The sequence below is a fragment of the Entelurus aequoreus genome, linkage group LG28 (assembly GCF_033978785.1).
Source record: "Entelurus aequoreus isolate RoL-2023_Sb linkage group LG28, RoL_Eaeq_v1.1, whole genome shotgun sequence".
Classification (NCBI taxonomy): domain Eukaryota; kingdom Metazoa; phylum Chordata; class Actinopteri; order Syngnathiformes; family Syngnathidae; genus Entelurus; species Entelurus aequoreus.
The window spans coordinates 18,914,469-18,929,877 of record NC_084758.1 but is presented as its reverse complement, the minus strand read 5'-3'; the positions used below and the strand labels follow the sequence as shown (position 1 = coordinate 18,929,877).

The 15,409-nt window shown below is 38.5% G+C and overlaps 1 protein-coding gene across 8 annotated transcripts in view; it reads right to left on the bottom strand.

Annotated features, from left to right (window-relative positions):
• hs3st1 (heparan sulfate (glucosamine) 3-O-sulfotransferase 1) overlaps window positions 1-15,409 on the bottom strand; it is a 362,702-nt gene that overhangs the window by 207,048 nt on the left and 140,245 nt on the right. For 4 of the 8 annotated variants that reach the window (XM_062039569.1, XM_062039571.1, XM_062039572.1 and 1 more), the window contains 3 exons: window positions 10,511-10,607; window positions 9,808-9,931; window positions 1,069-1,145 (listed from right to left, as the gene is read on the bottom strand). The gene's annotated coding sequence lies outside the window, so the exon portion shown is untranslated. Of the gene's footprint in view, window positions 1-1,068; window positions 1,146-9,807; window positions 10,462-10,510; window positions 10,608-15,409 lie in introns of those variants that run through there. The other 4 variants (XM_062039575.1, XR_009824840.1, XM_062039570.1 and 1 more) reach the window with 4 other exon arrangements.

Here is a 15,409-nt window from a genome sequence, read left to right as displayed (position 1 = left end):
TAGATAAAAAATTTAGGAGTTGTGGAATTTTGAAAAAAAAAAAAGGTCCCATTCATTTTAATAGGAATTTCATAAAAATTTGGGAATTTGGAAAAAGAGGGAATCTTTTTGAAAATGGTAAAAAAAAAAAAAAAAATTGAATGTTGTGAATGAGCATGATTGGTGCTGGATTTTTATTTTTTATTTTTAAAAATCGGTCAAGAAATGTTGTAGTAACATTTTGAAATGAGAATTTTTTTTTAGTAGAGATGTCCGATAATATCAGACTGCCAAGATTATCGGCTGATAAATGCATTTTGTTCCATAACTTGAGTTGATTTATTTTGGAAAACCTTGTTACATTGTTTAATGCATCCAGCGGGGCATCACAACAAAATTAGGCATAATAATGTGTTAATTCCACGACTGTATATATATCGGTATCGGTTGATATCGGAATCGGTAATTAAGAGTTGGACAATATCGGAATATCGGCAAAAAAGCCATTATCGGACATTTCTAATTGTGTTGTTATTGATATTTCATTAAAAAAACAGGGAAGTGATATTTAAAACATTTTTTTTATTTTGACGCGAAAATGAATGCTTAAAAAGGCAGGTTTTGCGGACATTTCTGCTGTACAAAAGCATATATTCGAAAGTTCAACTCAAACTGCACGTTAAGTACAAAAAATGCTTCTAGAAAATGGAAAAAAAATGGCTGTAGGAAAGAGAGATTTGTTTTTATTTTTTTTTACAAAAATGGAGCTCGTATTTTTAAAGACACGACCCGGGAGAGCCGTAAATGATAGTTTGGAAATAATCACTCACGATGTTCTCCTCTACCCTGGCCAAATTTGGCCATTTTATCGCCGACTGTTCCGCTCTTGCTTTATTTATTTGCGCACCGTCGTGCGTCTACTCTGCACCCTCTTTTGTGGCTCTGCGAGCGTTCTGGGAAAACACACCAGGCCTCGCTTAATCATCAATGGGCCATCGTGGAGAGAAGCCATCACTTGTGTGTGTGGTCCTCAAAGCAGCCGGGAAACAATTGGCACTCTTGAAAAGGGAGCGCGGTGCTCGCACTCACCTGGAGGTGGCGTACTTGTCGTCCCAATGGCTGTCCTGTCTAGGCAGGGGGAAGGTCATCTTTGAAGTCCTGGATCACTAATGGTGGATATAAAGAGACATATCTTAGTATCAGAGGTGTGGACTCGAGTCACATGACTTGGACTCGAGTCAGACTCGAGTCATGAATTTGATGACTTTAGACTCGACTTGACAAAATGTAAAGAGACTTGCAACTCGACTTAGACTTTAACATCAATGACTTGTGACTTCACTTGGACTTGAGCCTTTTGACTTGACATGACTTGCTACTTTCCCCAAAACCTAAAGCTTAAAAAGTTATTTGGGAGCGCTCCGTATCTTTCATTTTGTACGTGTCTGTCTGTCTATCAGCGTGTGTGCTGCCTGTCAGCGTGTATGCTCTCAGTACAACAGCCAATCAAATTAGATCTACATTGTTTTCATCCAATCAAATTGCAGGACAACCAATGAACAAGAGTTGTCAAACAACGCGCCAGTGAGAAAGATTTATACCAAAGTTGGTTTCGCTCGGGTATAAAAACTACGACTTGGTCAACAAAAAACGAATTGCCGTATGCAAATCATGCAGTTCGAATATTATAGACGGAGACGCAACAACTTCCAACTTTGTTCGACATTTGAAGTTGCACAAAGAAGGGTAAGTAGACGAGACGCGGGGCCGCCATCTTGGAGTGGTGATCCGCTCCACTCAGTGCAATTCATTTGGCAGGAGCAATGAACTGTCAGCGCATTTAATTCATTTTACCTCACTGAATACCACTGATTTTCACGCGTTTTTTTGTCATACGTGTAGCTATGATAACGGACACATGTTTTATTATTCATGGTTTGCTTAACAGTAATATAATATTCTTATATGCTATAAGTGACCAGACGTCCGAGATCAAAACTGGGAATATAAACCCAGAGAAGAGGGAGAAAAAGGGCCAGCTATTTTTAAGTTGAAGAAACAATATGATTAGGTTATATATACATGCGTATATCCTACATAAACAATGTATGAATACATTGGATATCTATATATCTTATAGACTGTATCTCTGTTGCTGCAGCAACAGAGAGTTTATTCTGTCTTGACACTTTGTATTGATATTTTGTATTACATTCTTCCCTTAAATGATAATGTTTACAGTGATTGTTATATATGTATTTTTTATGTATGTCGCTTTGGATAAAAGCGTCTGCCAAATACTTAAACTTATATAAACACCTGAAAGTCTTTATATCAGCTAAAACCACCAATCTGTTTCACTGGATTCAGAATAAAACCAAATGCTGTTTTACCCAACAATGTTAGTATTTGAATATTGTTACTTGAAGACTTAATCCTGGTTACAATTATACTGTTAAGAAAGTATTGTCTTATATTTTGCCTAAAATGAGAATGCATCATAATCAGTGGCGGCTGGTGAATTTTGTTTTAGGTGGGGCTGAAAGTTTGTAAACCAAACCCCTGTAGGGGCGTCATCCTCCCCCAGAAGATTTCTTTGTGATTTTCACATACCAATATTGAAGATCTTTACTCTTTCTCAACTCTGTGGTAATGTTATTTTCATAAAATACAACCAATAGTACATTAATGTTAAATCTTACTTGTGAAAAGTAATCCCCCGATTCCTATTTTCAACAGTCCGCTCATTTGAGCAGGAAAACGCTGAACACAAGCCCGGCATCTTTGTTTTCTACCTGTCTACTGTCAGTTTAGGCTGCTCGCCGGCTCCTCATCACCACTTCAAGATGCAAATTGCTCGCGTCACAGCAACCAATGCTGCGTCTACTTATAAGATGTCTATGGTTATAACGTCATTGGAAACACGGCAATATGTTGCGTCCACTGCAGTTTGCTACCTTATTCATACTTTTTATCAAGTGATTTTTTTAAGCAGGGTTGCATGAGGTACCTACACTTAACGTTACGTTAGTCAATGTATCACACACAGTAACATAACGTTAGACGGCGGTCAGCAGCACCGCGTATTTTAGCCACCTACAAAAAGACAAACATAGTCAAATAAAGGTCAGTTAAAATGTATACTATATTAACAATATGTGTACATATTGCATAGGGCCCTGACCTCTAAAAAGTACAACTCTGTTCATTGTTATGTTCATGTATTTGTTATGTTTTTCATGTGTACACACACATAAACACACATACAGTATGAGATGAGATCAATGAGATAAGGTAAGAACAGAATAGAAACTGCTGTGGAACTAGTTACAATGCAATATGCCATGGAAATACAATGTTAACACTTTTGTACAATTAAGTACAGTTGCACTTGTTTTTGCAAATGTGTTTATTCTGTAAAGGAATGAGTTAAATGTTTAAAATTGTTTACACTATTAAAATGACTGGTTAATAGTGCTATTATGAATTGCAATGTCAGTACTATTTTTTTTCCTGCAATTTCAAATGCACTTGTTTTAATAAATAAATACAACGTTTTAAAAGCATACACAATCTGTGTAAAAATATTAGTCTGTGGTTAAAAGGACTTGAAAGGACTCGAAACTCAAAATGCAGGACTTGTGACTTGACTTGAGACTTTCCAGTCTTGACTTTGGACTTGACTCGGGACTTGCCTGTCTTGACTCGGGACTTGACTCGAGACTTGAGGGCAACGACTTGAGACTTACTTGTGACTTGCAAAGCAATGACTTGGTCCCACCTCTGCTTAGTATCACGTTGGACGTCCAGGTGTGTTTTAGTGCAGGAGACACGCTCCACATGCTAAGCACACATTTTTAACTTAGTCGGAGTGGACATTTATCAAGATAGGTATGTTGGAGGCAGCTTTGTTGGACTGAAACTGCCTCCGCCTACTCTTAGGGCCATGATACATTTAGGGACGCTTCAATGCGAGACCCATATCGTCAATGACACCATTGCTGGGAGAAATGAGTTACATTTTCTACAAAGGACAAGAAGAACAGTCCTAATGACATGCTTTAACCCAGTGTTTTTCAACCTTTTCTGAGCCAAGGCACATTTTTTTTCATAGAAAAAATTCTGGAGGCACACCACCAGCAGAAAACACAAAAAAAAATGAAACTCAGCAGCCGATATTGACAATAATAAGTCGTTCTCGCAATTGTTGGATATGAATTGAAACCACAACCAAGCATGCATCACTATAGCTCTTGTAATAATAGAATTTATTTGTAAAAAGCACTTTATATTGAGTAAACAATCTCAACGTGCTACAGTGTATTAAAAAAAATAAAATAAAAAAAGATAATAAAGAAATAAATAGAAATACAAACTAGAACAGCCAAATAGCTATAGCTAGTATGCACATATCTAAAAAAAATAAAGCCTTTTTTAAAAGCATCCACAGTCTGTGGTGCCCTCAGGTGGTCAGGGAGAGCATTCCACAGACTCAAAGTAGGTGTACTGTCAAGACCTGTCACATCACGCCGTGACTTATTTTGAGTTTTTTGCTGTTTTCCTGTGTGTAGTGTTTTAGTTCTCGTCTTGCGCTCCTATTTTGGTGGCTTTTCCTCTTTTGTTGGTGTTTTCCTGGAGCAGTTCCATGTCATCCTTGAATGCTATTCCCCGCACCTGCTTTGTTTTCGCAATCAAGACTATTTAAGTTGTGCGGACGCTATCGTTCTTTGTGGGGACATTGTTGATTGTCATGTCACGTACGGATGTACTTTGCGGACGCCGTCTGCTCCACGCGCTGTAAGTCTTTGCTGTCGTCCAGCATTCTGTTTACATTTACTTTGCAGCCAGTTTAGTTTTAGTTTCGTTTTGCGGGGGTTTGGTGGTAGCGGGGGGTGTATATTGTAGCGTCCCGGAAGAGTTAGTGCTGCAAGGGGTTCTGGGTATTGTTTATGTTGTGTTACGGTGCGGATGTTCTCCCGAAATGTGTTTGTCATTCTTGTTTGGTGTGGGTTTACAGTGTGCCGCATATTTGTAACAGTGGTAAAGTTGTTTATACGTTCACCCCCAGTGTGACCTGTATGGCTGTTGACCAAGTATGCTTTGCATTCACTCATGTGTGTGTAAAAGCCGCATATATTATGTGTTTTGGCCGGCACGCTGTTTGTATGGAGGAAAAGCGGACGTGACGACAGGTTGTAGAGGACGTTAAAGACAGTGCCTTTAAGGCACGCCCACAATATTGTTGTCCGGGTGGAAATCGGGAGAAATTCGGGAGAATGGTTGCCCCGGGAGATTTTCGGGAGGGGCACTAAAATTCGGGAGTCCCCCGGGAAAATCGGGAGGGTTGGCAAGTATGCTAATGACATGCTTTAACCCAGTGTTTTACAACCTTTTCTGAGGCAAGGCACATTTTTTTCATTGAAAAAATTCTGAGGCACACAACTAGCAGAAAACATAAAAAAATTAAACTCTGTAGCCGATATTGACAACAAAAAGTCGTTCTCGCAAATGTTGGATATGAATTCAAACCATAACCAAGCATGCATCACTATAGCTCTTGTAATAATAATAATAATAGATTTTATTTGTAAAAAGCACTTTATATTGAGTAAACTATCTCAACGTGCTACAGTGTATTAAAACTTTTTTTTTTTTAAATAAAATAAATAAAAAACGATAATAAAGAAATAAATAGAAATAAAAACTAGAACAGCCAAATAGCTATAGCTAGTATGCACATATATAAAAAAAAGGCTTTTTTAAAAAGAAGGGCTTTTAAGACTTTTTTAAAAGCATCCACAGTCTGTGGTGCCCTCAGGTGGTCAGGGAGAGCATTCCACAGACTCAAAGTAGGTGTACTGTCAAGACCTGTCACATCACGCCGTGACTTATTTTGAGTTTTTTGCTGTTTTCCTGTGTGTAGTGTTTTAGTTCTTGTCTTGCGCTCCTATTTTGGTGGCTTTTCCTCTTTTGTTGGTGTTTTCCTGTAGCAGTTTCATGTCTTCCTTGAATGCTATTCCCCGCACCTGCTTTGTTTTCGCAATCAAGACTATTTAAGTTGTGCGGAACGCTATCCTTCTTTGTGCGGACATTGTTGATTGTCATGTACGGATGTACTTTGTGGACGCCGTCTGCTCCACACGCTGCAAGTCTTTGCTGTCGTCCAGCATTCTGTTTACATTTACTTTGCAGCCAGTTCAGTTTTAGTTTCGTTTTGCGGGGGTTTGGTGGTAGCGGGGGTGTATATTGCAGCGTCCCGGAAGAGTTAGTGCTGCAAGGGGTTCTGGGTATTTGTTCTGTTGTGTTTATGTTGTGTTACGGTGCGGATGTTCTCCCGAAATGTGTTTGTCATTCTTGTTTGATGTGGGTTCACAGTGTGGCGCATATTTGTAACAGTGTTAGTTGTTTATACGGTCACCCTCAGTGTGACCTGTATGGCTGTTGACCAAGTATGGATTTCATTCACTCATGTGTGTGTAAAAGCTGCATATATTATGTGTTTTGGCCGGTACGCTGTTTGTATGGAGGAAAAGCGGACGTGACGACAGGTTGTAGAGGACGTTAAAGGCAGTGCCTTTAAGGCACGCCCCCAATATTGTTGTCCGGGTGGAAATCGGGAGAAATTCGGGAGAATGGTTCGCAATCAAGACTATTAAAGTTGTCCGGACGCTTTCCTTCTTTGTGGGGACATTGTTGATTGTCATGTCGTGTACGGATGTACTTTGTGGACGCCGTCTGCTCCACACTCCGTAAGTCTTTGCTGTCGTCCAGCATTCTGTTTACATTTACTTTGCCGCCAGTTCAGTTTTAGCTTCGTTTTGCATAGCCATCCTTAAGCTTCAATGCCTTTTGTTTTTTTAACCTTTTAGCCTGCACGCTGCCTCCCGCATATTGTGATCACAACAAACCATGTTCCCGACATCTACAAAGCAATTAGCTACCTGCTGCCACCTACTGATATGGAAAAGTATTACACGGTTACTCTGCCGAGCTCTAAACAGCACAGACACTCAACAACGGCACATTTGCGGATTATAATTACTGGTTTGCAAAACATATTTTTACCCCATTAGGTGAAATTACATAATCTCCCACGGCACACCAGACTGTATGCTAGTGGTTGAAAAACACTGCTTTAACCCATGCTGCTACTTAACTGACCTTCTATTGGACAACACATCACATCATTAGTACACCTGCTCAGTCTAATCCAGAGCTGGGCAATTATTTTGACTCGGGGGCCACATTGAGAGAAAAAAATGTGTCTTGGGGGGCCAATGTGTATGTGTGTATAAATTATTAGCTGTAAAAATCTGTGTGTTTGGGTCCCTTTTTTAAAGGAACACTAATACCAAAAGTCATAATGTCCGATACAATTCTAAAAACGTTATACCATACCAACTTTATTTATAAAGCCCTTTAAAAACAACCACAGTTGAAAAACAAAGGGATGTACACCACAGAGAAATACAGGCAAAAGACAGACTAAAATATAACATTTAAAACAGAGGTGCTACTACTAATGGTGGCCCATTAGTAGTTTAACAAACATATTTGTTTGACCATTGCAGGCCTCGGATTTTAACTTTTTAAAATAACGGCGGAACAGATCATCAGGACTCCTCTTCCTCCTATCCAGGAGATCGCAAAAAGCCGCTGCCTGACCAGGGCTGAGAAAATCTGCAGAGACTCTCTCCCACCCCCACCAAGGACTGTTTTCACTGCTGGACTCTAGAAAGAGGTTCAGCAGTCTCCGAAGCAGAACCTCCAGGTTCTGTGACAGCTTCTTCCCTCAGGCTGTAAGACTCTTGAACAAATCATAATAATCCCCTCAATTTCCCCCAAAAATGGATTAACTCGCTGGAATAAAAAAGACAATATAACATACATCCATAAACGTGGATGCATATGCAAAAGTGCAATATATTTATCTGTACAGTAATCTATTTATTTACAAACCCTGTTTCCATACGAGTTGGGAAATTGTGTTAGATGTAAATATAAACGGAATACAATGATTTGCAAATAATTTTCAACCCATATTCAGTTGAATATGCTACAAAGACAACATATTTGATGTTCAAACTGATGAACTTTTGTTTTTTTTGCAAATAATCATCAACTTTAGAATTTGATGCCAGCAACACATGACAAAGAAGTTGGGAAAGGTGGCAATAAATACTGATAAAGTTGAGGAATGCTCATCAAACACTTATTTGGAACATTCCACAGGTGAACAGGCAATTTGGGAACAGGTGGGTGCCATGATTGGGTATAAAAGTAGATTCCATGAAATGCTCAGTCATTCACAAACAAGGATGGGGTGAGGGTCACCACTTTGTCAACAAATGCGTGAGCAAATTGTTGAACAGTTTAAGAAAAACCTTTCTCAACCAGCTATTGCAAGGAATTTAGGGATTTCACCATCTACGGTCCGTAATATCATCAAAGGGTTCAGAGAATCTGGAGAAATCACTGCACGTAAGCAGCTAAGCCCGTGACCTTCGATCCCTCAGGCTGTACTGCATCAACAAGCGACATCAGTGTGTAAAGGATATCACCACATGGGTTCAGGAACACTTCAGAAACCCACTGTCAGTAACTACAGTTGGTCGCTACATCTGTAAGTGCAAGTTAAAACTCTTCTACGCAAGGCGAAAACCGTTTATCAACAACACCCAGAAACGCCGTCGGCTTCGCTTGGCCCGAGCTCATCTAAGATGGACTGATACAAAGTGGAAAAGTGTTCTGTGGTCCGACGAGTCCACATTTCAAATTGTTTTTGGAAACTGTGGACGTCGTGTCCTCCGGACCAAAGAGGAAAAGAACCATCCGGATTGTTATAGGCGCAAAGTTGAAAAGCCAGCATGTGTGATGGTATGGGGGTGTATTAGTGCCCAAGACATGGGTAACTTACACATCTGTGAAGGCGCCATTAATGCTGAAAGGTACATACAGGTTTTGGTGCAACTTATGTTGCCATCCAAGCAACGTTACCATGGACGCCCCTGCTTATTTCAGCAAGACAATGCCAAGCCACGTGTTACATCAACGTGGCTTCATAGTAAAAGAGTGCGGGTACTAGACTGGCCTGCCTGTAGTCCAGACCTGTCTCCCATTGAAAATGTGTGGCGCAATATGAAGCCTAAAATACCACAACGGAGACCCCCGGACTGTTGAACAACTTAAGCTGTACATCAAGCAAGAATGGGAAAGAATTCCACCTGAGAAGCTTAAAAAATGTGTCTCCTCAGTTCCCAAATGTTTACTGAGTGTTGTTAAAAGGAAAGGCCATGTAACACAGTGGTGAACATGCCCTTTTCCAACTACTTTGGCACGTGTTGCAGCCATGAAATTCTAAGTTAATTATTATTTGCAAAAAAAAATAAAGTTTATGAGTTTGAACATCAAATATCTTGTCTTTGCAGTGCATTCAATTGAATATGGGTTGAAAATGATTTGCAAATCATTGTATTCCGTTTATATTTACATTACTCAATATCCCAACTCATATGGAAACGGGGTTTGTATATCTACACCATATTGCTCTTTTATGCTGCACTACCATGAGCTAATGCAACAAAATGTCATTCTTATCTGTGCTGTAAAGTTCAAATTTGAATGACAATAAAAAGGAAGTCTAAGTCTAACTTATATAAGGCTTTTAATTTTTTGAGGTTTCAGACAGATTTTTTTTTTTGGCATTTTTGGTCCAATATGGCTCTTTCAACATTTTGAGTTGCTGACCCCTGGACTAGCATGCAGTTGGCAATCACAATTTAATCCTATTTAACAGTATTAATATCATGGAAAACAAGTCTAACCTACCTCTAAAAGTGGATGTTGGTGCTTCCTGGCCGCTGGCAGTGTGCACAATTGGCATGATGACGACGTTGCCTTCATTCAGCAGGTGTCCTAATTCAACAAGTCATTCGTTTTCCCTCAGCGACCGCTGGGGGCAAAAGTGGCACACATGCATGAGAAATCAGCGAGAGCAGTAGAAGAAGAAGAAGGGACTTTGCAGCGACCAATCAAATGAGCTCCGGTGAGCGAAGGGGGCGTGGTCATCCCTGCTCTTTCTAAACTCGCATCCACAGTACTTTTAGTAAGAATGACTCCCTATGCCATAATTACACTGTCAAAAGTGTTTACATTTATAACGTTCCAAAGGCTTATATTGTGGATATTTCAATATTAAAGCTACTCAGAAAACGGAACTAAAACATCACCACTTAGCAGGCTAAATCTAACTAGCTAACAGTTACACAAGCTGTTGGGTTTGGGGTAAGGTTTTTAATAAAACATAACACTAAGATAAACCACATAAAATTGAAAAATACTCACCAACTCGGAAATAACAACGGTAAACCATAATTGTATTGTTTTGTCTGTGAAAACGATGTATTAACAAGCCCCGCCCTCTAAGCATCCGATTGGCTCAAATATAATCACTGACGAACCCTGGACGTTGATTCGTCGATAAGTGATTGACACCTGTGGAGCACCGATACAAGAGACGTTCACCGTCTACCTCAGTGTAGGTCACAGGAATGTCCACACTCGTTGTCACTGAAGGCCACATCGCAGTTATGGCTGACCTTGTGTAGCCGGGTCGAGTCTGCGTTGTACTACCGGAAGAAGGTAGGACTTCAAAATAAAAAGTTACAAAATAAAAGTGACAATGAATACAATAGAATAGAGCAATCAAATAAAACGTGAGGGAATTTTGGTGGAATGCATAAAATATATATTATATACCTGCTACACTTGTAACAGTGAAGTGAATTATATTTATATAGCGCTTTTCTCAAGTGATTCAAAGCGCTTTACATAGTGAAACCAAATATCTAAGTTACATTTAAACCAGTGTGGGTGGCACTGGGAGCAGGTGGGTAAAGCGTCTTGCCCAAGGACACAACAGCAGTGACTAGGATGGCGGAAGCGGGGATCGAACCTGGAACCCTGAAGTTGCTGGAACGGCTGCTCTACCAACGGAGCTATACCGCCCCAACAGTGATTATATATGAATATAACTGTTCAACGATTTCCGTTATCATATTGATACGCAATTGCCAATCCACATGTAGTTTTAAGCTACACTGTAAAAAAAATAAAAATAAAATATGCGGATTTATTATTACATATATTTTTTCAAAACCTTTATTATTAATATTCAACATTTACATACAATGAAAGAAATAATAATGAAAAAACAAGTACAAAAACAGAACAAAACAGCGCCGGGGGTTGTAAACTCAATAAAGCAACTAAAGAAGAATGCAAAATATGTGTATGTGTAAAGCCATAGGCTCACACAAATAATCTAATAAATAATATAATAAATAATCAAAATTTGCAGCACAGCATCATAGTTTTTACAGTTTTTTTGTTTGTTAGAGGTAAAAAAAAAAAAAAAAAAGGCAGATTTTGCAGCAACAAACTGGCAGATCAGTGATGTGATTTTAATTTTTATTTTTTCAGCACGTTACTGTAAATGGGAAAAAAGGGTACCACTTCTGGTAATTAAGCCCCCATTTTTTTTAACCATGAAATCTATGGTTGTTTTTACAGCATGTCATTGTAAATAGACAAGGCAGCGCCATTGTTTTTTTTTAGGTAAAATTGTCATTTTTACAGGGTACAATTCGATGGATAACTCGCTTGGAAATCATAAGTCAAACAGATATTTAAGTGTTTATTTTTATTTTCACAAAAAAAACAAAAAACTTTGGAACATATCATAATATATTTGTTGCATTATTAGATCATAATAAAGTATGCAGAGCATGTGGGGTTTTTTTCAGTCAAAATGGAGACAGATAGAAAGATAAAGAACTTTATTGAGGCATATTTTGTCCAGACTTGAATATAATATTCAATTAAAGAAAAAAAAGTTGCAAATTGAGTTTTTTTTGTTGTTGTATGTGGACAAACCTAATGTTGACTGAAATGAAAACGTATAAAAAAATGTTGTTTGGATATTAAATTATTTTTTAAAAGTGCACGGTAGGAGACTAACAATGTAGCAAAGGTGACAGTGAAGTACAAGAAAAATGGTAGCGTGAACACCAGAAAGTATCCTGGGAGGTTTGTTTGCACAGCTGAGGACAAGCTGCTATGAGGGGCTGTTAGGGACATTATTCAGAATTACCTCTTACATACACTACTGAAATGCTCTCACAAACAACTAAAATGCTTTTCTCTCACACACACTATTGAAACACTCTTAAACACACTACTGAAACACTCTTACATACACTACTGAAATGCTCTCACATAAACAACTGAAATGTTTTTCTCTCACACACACTATTGAAAACACTCTTATACACACTACTGAAACACTTTCACATAAACAACTGAAATCTTTTTCTCTCACACACACTACTGAAACACTCTTATACACACTACTGAAACACTGTTATACACACTACTGAAACACTCTTACATACACTACTGAAATGCTCTCACATAAAAACTGAAATCTTTTTCTCTCACACACACTATTGAAACACTCTTATACACACTATTGAAACACTCTTATACACACTACTGAAACACTCGTACATACACTACTAAAATACTCTCACATAAACAACTGAAATCTTTTTCTCTCACACACACTACTGAAACACTCTTATCCACACTACTGCAACACTCTTACATACACTACTGAAATGCTCTCACATAAACAACTAAAATGTTTTCTCTCACACACCCTATTGAAACACTCTTATACACACTACTGAAACACTTACATACACAACTGAAATGCTCTCACATAAAAAACTGAAATCTTTTTCTCTCACACACACTATTGAAACACTCTTATACACACTACTGACACACTCTTGCATACACTACTGAAATACTCTCACATAAACAATTGAAATCTTTTTCTCTCACACACACTACTGAAACACTTATACACACTACTGAAACACTCTTACATACACTACTGAAATGCTCTCACATAAACAACTAAAATGTTTTTTCTCACACACCTTATTGAAACACTTTTTTACATACTACTGAAACACTCTTATACACACTACTGAAACACTCTTACATACACTACTGAAATGCTCTCACATAAACAACTAAAATGTTTTTTCACACACACCCTATTGAAACACTCTTATACACACTACTGAAACACTCTTATACACACTACTGAAACACTCATACACACTATTGAAACACTCTTGTACACACTACTGAAACACTCTTATACACACTACTGAAACACTCTTACATACACTACTGAAATGCTCTCACATAAACAACTAAAATGTTTTTTCTCACACACCCTATTGAAACACACTTATTCACACTACTGAAACACTCTTGTACACACTACTGAAACACTCTTATACACACTACTGAAACACTCTTATACACACTACTGAAACACTCTTACACACACTACTGAAACACTCTTATAAACACTACTGAAACACTCTTATACACACTACTGAAACACTCTTACATACACTACTGAAATGCTCTCACATAAACAACTAAAATGTTTTTTCTCACACACCCTATTGAAACACACTTATTCACACTACTGAAACACTCTTACACACACTACTGAAACACTCTTATAAACACTACTGAAACACTCTTATACACACTACTGAAACACTTTTATACACACTACTGAAACACTCTTACACGCACTACTGAAACACTCTTATAAACACTACTGAAATGCTCTCACATAAACAACTGAAATGTTTTTCTCTCACACACACTATTGAAAACACTCTTATACACACTACTGAAACACTTTCACATAAACAACTGAAATCTTTTTCTCTCACACACTACTGAAACACTCTTATACACACTACTGAAACACTCTTACATACACTACTGAAATGCTCTCACATAAAAACTGAAATCTTTTTCTCTCACACACTATTGAAACACTCTTATACACACTATTGAAACACTCTTATACACACTACTGAAACACTCATACGCACTATTGAAACACTCTTATACACACTACTGAAACACTCTTATACACACTACTGAAATGCTCTCACATAAACAACTAAAATGTTTTTTCTCACACACCCTATTGAAACACTCTTATACACCCTATTGAAACACTCTTATACACACTACTGAAACACTCTTATACACACTACTGAAACACTCATACACACTACTGAAACACTCATACACACTACTGAAACACTCTTACATACACTTCTGAAATGCTCTCACATAAACAACTAAAATGTTTTTTTCTCACACACCCTATTGAAACACTTATTCACACTACTGAAACACTCTTATACACACTACTGAAACACTCTTATACACACTACTGAAACACTCTTATACACACTACTGAAACACTCTTATACACACTACTGAAACACTCTTACACACACTACTGAAACACTCTTATAAACACTACTGAAACACTCTTATACACACTACTGAAACACTCTTACATACACTACTGAAATGCTCTCACATAAACAACTAAAATGTTTTTTCTCACACACCCTATTGAAACACTCTTATACACACTACTGAAACACTCTTACATACACTACTGAAATGCTCTCACATAAACAACTAAAATGTTTTTTCTCACACACCCTATTGAAACACACTTATTCACACTACTGAAACACTCTTATACACACTACTGAAACACTCTTATACACACTACAGAAACACTCTTACACACACTACTGAAACACTCTTATAAACACTACTGAAACACTCTTATACACACTACTGAAACACTCTTATACACACTACTGAAACACTCTTACACACACTACTGAAACACTCTTACACACACTACTGAAATGCTCTCACATAAACTACTGAAATGCTCTCACATAAACAACTAAAATGTTGTTCTCTCACACACCCTACTGAAACACTCTTAGCTGCAGCTGCTCACACGTAAACGCGGCGAGGACGACCAGGAGCAACCATCTCCCGCCAAGGGAGGAACATTCTGGCCATTTGACTTGCAACTAAGTGCTGCTTCTCCTCCCAGCACTGACGCTAATCTCTCCCGACGCCTGTGCAGTCGGACTTGTCAAAACGCCACCACGTAGCCGGCGGCTAAATGGGGCGGCCTGTGCAGGCTCACGCCGCATCACGCCCGCCCCGCCGCACGTGACGTCACCGAGGCGACGCGCAATCATTCCGTCGAGAGAAATGGACGCCAAGCGTGAGCCGACGTCGCGGCGAATGAAAGGGCTCTTTATTTCCCTGGATGTGTGTTGTCACTTTGAAGATGTGACAAACGTGACATCATTTGACCTTTTGGGGGGGAGAGGGCATGTTCAAAGTGCAGCTTAGAAGCCATTAGCTGCAAAACGTGGCTGTTTTTTGGCGTATACAATGAAACAAGAAAACTACAAAAAAACAACCTCAGAAGATGAAAAAG